The sequence below is a fragment of the Sapajus apella genome, unplaced genomic scaffold (genome assembly GCF_009761245.1).
Source record: "Sapajus apella isolate SASKATOON/1434 unplaced genomic scaffold, GSC_monkey_1.0 scaffold33, whole genome shotgun sequence".
In the NCBI taxonomy this organism is placed as follows: domain Eukaryota; kingdom Metazoa; phylum Chordata; class Mammalia; order Primates; family Cebidae; genus Sapajus; species Sapajus apella.
Genome location: NW_022436973.1, coordinates 210243 through 213899, shown reverse-complemented (window position 1 = coordinate 213899; position 3657 = coordinate 210243). Strand labels below are relative to the sequence as shown.

At 46.2% G+C, this 3657-nt stretch overlaps 1 non-coding gene across 1 annotated transcript; it reads left to right on the top strand.

Annotated features, from left to right (window-relative positions):
• Nucleotides 1–1159: 1159 nt before the first annotated feature.
• On the top strand, nt 1160–1278 carry LOC116563060. Its single transcript, XR_004274198.1, has one exon. It is a non-coding gene; the product is annotated as a 5S ribosomal RNA (ribosomal RNA).
• Nucleotides 1279–3657: the final 2379 nt, after the last annotated feature.

Genomic DNA, 3657 nt, shown 5'->3' with positions numbered 1-3657 from the left:
ATGGCATTTTGGAAAAAAAAGAAGTAAAATTGTCTTTATTCAGAAATGAAATGACTGTTTACATAGAAAATCTTAAGGAATCTATAAAACATCTGCTAGAACGAATAAGTAAACTAGCAAACTTGTAGACACAAAGACAGTACACCAAAATCAATTGTATTTTTATGTTCTGGGTGTGAAACATTAGAAAATGAAATGAGAAAAACAATTTTATTTACTGGAATGTCAAAAAACTTGAACTACTTAGGAATAAATTTAACAAAAGATACTGCCTTTACATTTAAAACTCTTCATTAAAAACATCTACATTTAAAACCACACAATCTTACTGAGAGAAATTTTTAAAGAGTTGAATAAACGGAGAGATAAGCCAAATTCATTGATTGGAATATTCAATGCTTTTAAAATGTCAATTAGTCCCAAAATTGATCTATACATTTAATGCCATCCCAACCATAATCCAATCTGACCACTTTATGGAATTTAACAAACTTTATATAAAAATCCAAAATTTATATAAAAATACAAAGACCTGGAAGGCTCTAAAGCAATCTTGAAAAAGAAAGACAAATTTGGATGACAAATAGAGCTAGATTTAAAGACTTATGATGAAGCTACAGTAATCAAGGCATTGTGGTACTGTCATAAGGACAGATAAATAGAGCAACGGAATAGAACAGAGAATCCAGATGTAGATCCTCATTTATAGGGTGATTTATTATTTTTTTGACGAAAACACCAAAGCAATCCAATAAAGAGAGGAAATGTTTTTAGGCTGGGTGCAGTGGCTCACCCCTGTAATCCCAGCACTTTGGGAGGCCGAGGTTGGGAGATCATTTGAGGTCAGGAGTTTGAGAACAGCCTGGTCAACATGATGAAACCCCCATCTCTACTAACAATACAAAAATTAGCTGGGCATGGTGGCAGGCACGTGTAGTCCCAGCTACACGGGAGGCTAAGGCAGAAAAATCAATTAAACCCGAGAGGCAGAAATTGTAGTGAGCCGAGATCACACCAGTGTACTCCAGCTGGGGCAAGAGAGCAAGATTCCTTTAGAAGGAAAAGAGAAGAGGGGATGGGAAGGGAGGGAAGGGAAGGGAATGGTTTTAACAAATGGTTCTGAGAAAACTGGAGATTGAATATGAAAAAAAAAAAGGTAGTCTACGGCCATACCACCCTGAACGCGCCCGATCTCATCTGATCTCGGAAGCTAAACAGGGTCGGGACTGGTTAGTACTTGGATGGGAGACTGCCAGGGAATACCGGGTGCTGTAGGCTTTAAATTTAAAAAAAAAAAAAAAAAAAAATTGACCCTCCATCTAGAAGGAAAGATAGGAAACTTCCTTCTCAACTTGGAGACCAGGCTTCTTAGGCAAGTTTCTTAAGCAGCACTGAGAAAAGAATAACCATAAAAGAAAAAGTGTATAAAGTCATTTTATCAAAATGTAAAACTTCAGTTCATCAAAAGACATCTTTTTTTTTTTTTTGAAATGGAGTTTTGCTCTTGTTGCCCAGGCTGGCATGCAATGGTGCAATCTCGGCTCACCACAACTCTGCCTCCCGGGTTCAAGTGATTCTCCTGACTCAGCCTCCTGAGTAGCTGGGTTTATAGGTATGCAACATCACACCCGGCTAATTTTGTATTTTTAGTAGAGACGGGGTTTCTCCATGTTGGTCAGGCTGGTGTCGAACTCTCAACCTCAGGTGATTCGCCTGCCTTGGCCTCCCAAAGTGCTAGGATTACAGGTGTGAGTCACTGAGCCCATGAAAAGACATCTTTAAGAAAGTGAATAGGCCGGGCATGGTGGCTCACACCTGTAATCCCAGCATTTTGAGAGGCCAAGGCAAGTGGATCACCTGAGGTCAGGAGGTCAAGACCAGCCTGGCCAACATGGTGAAACCCCATCTCCACAAAAATACAAAAAGAATAGCTGGGAGTGGCAGTGGCCACTGTAATCCCAGCTACTCAGGAAGCTGAGGCAGGAGAATAGCTTGAACCTGGGAGGCGGAGGTTACAGTGAGCTGAGATGGGGCCATTGAACTCCAGCCTGAGCGACAAGAGCAAAACTGTCTCAAAAGAAAAGAAAAGGAATATGCCATTCTCAGGCTGAGAAAAAAATTCACAAAACATACATATCTGACAAATTGTCAGTATTCAGAATATATTTAAACACACACACACTTCTATAACTCGTTTAAAGAAATGAAAAAAAAAAAAAAAAAAAAAAAAAAAAACAGGAAGAGTGGTGTCAGCAAGATGGCTGTCTGCAGACCCTGCTGTCCATCCTCCCACAAGACAGGACCAAGGCGAGGAATACACAGAGGAGATTCGCTGAGCGTGGAGGGAGAGGGCTGGAGTCCGCGCGGAAGTGGAGACGCAGCTGCGGTGGCTGGAAGGCCAGGAGAGCTGGACCACCAGCATGAAGGCACCTGCCTCTGCAGCCCGCCTCCCCCATCCGGATGGGATCTGCCCAGAGTCTGAAAGGACGTCTCACTGCAGGGGAAAAGGTAAGCAGAAGAACCCCCTCGACCCCCACATGGCAACCACGAACACCTTCAGTCCTCACTACTGGAGAATCCCAGAGTCCCCGAGAGCCCTGAGTGCCGAGAGCTGCCGGAGTTCACACAGCCGCACTGCCCCGGGTCCCGAGCACAGTGCGCGCTGCCCACCCCCATCGGCCCCTTGAGCCCAGCGACTGCAGTACAACCCCATCTTGAGACCGGAGCCGTTTCTAGAGTGCACCCTGCTCTGAGGGCCAGATGCCACTACGCCTCTCCAGCACCCGGCTTCGGCATTCCACGCCACCCACGCCACCCGGGGGCTGCTGACGCCAGCGCAGAAACATAGACCCTGGGGCCCGGATTGGCTGGGACCCTGGTCCTGCACAGCAGGGAAACCAGCTCCTAAGGCCCTCGCTGCCAGTGGGAGGAACAATCTGGAAGTCCTTCCCAGGGCAGACCTGCCCTTGAGCCAGCCAAACTGCTGCATGCCCAAGCAGGAGAGGCCCTCGAGCCTCCAAACGGCTGAAACACTCCTGGGCTGGCAGAGTGGCTATGCGCCTGTGCCCACGGCCTGAGAAACAATCTGCAAAGCCTATTCCCCTGCAGACAAGCCGCTGGCCTGCTCAATGGCTCTGCACCCGCAGTGAAGGCCTGAAAACATCCCTGCTGGTGTTATAAGCACAATTTCTGTGCCGCAAAAGAAATAGCACTGGAAGATAAGTCCTCTCAGGAAGGCAGTTTACTTCTTTAGAAGGGTGCTGTATACAGATGGAACAAGGGCGGCCACATGCCTGGACAAGGAGGTAAGGGGTACTGATGCCTGACGTGGGTCGTCCCTACTGCTGTGTCATCCCTATTGGCTAGGGTTAGACTGTACAAGCTTGACTAATTGCAATTGGCTATTTTAAAAAGAGCAGGGATCGGGGCTGCAGTGGTAGGATGGGTGTTTTGGCGGGAAGTATGGTTACAGGCGGGTCAGAGCAGGTAACCAGGGGTGATCAGTGGCCAGGATGAGTCAGGATGGGGGGCAGGGCAGGGAAACAGATATGTGCTACTGATTAGAACCGGTGGAAAAGGCTGTTTACTGGAATGACAAGGAAGTTAAACTTTAAAATAGAGATTTAAAGAATAATTTAGCTGAACATACTGACATAC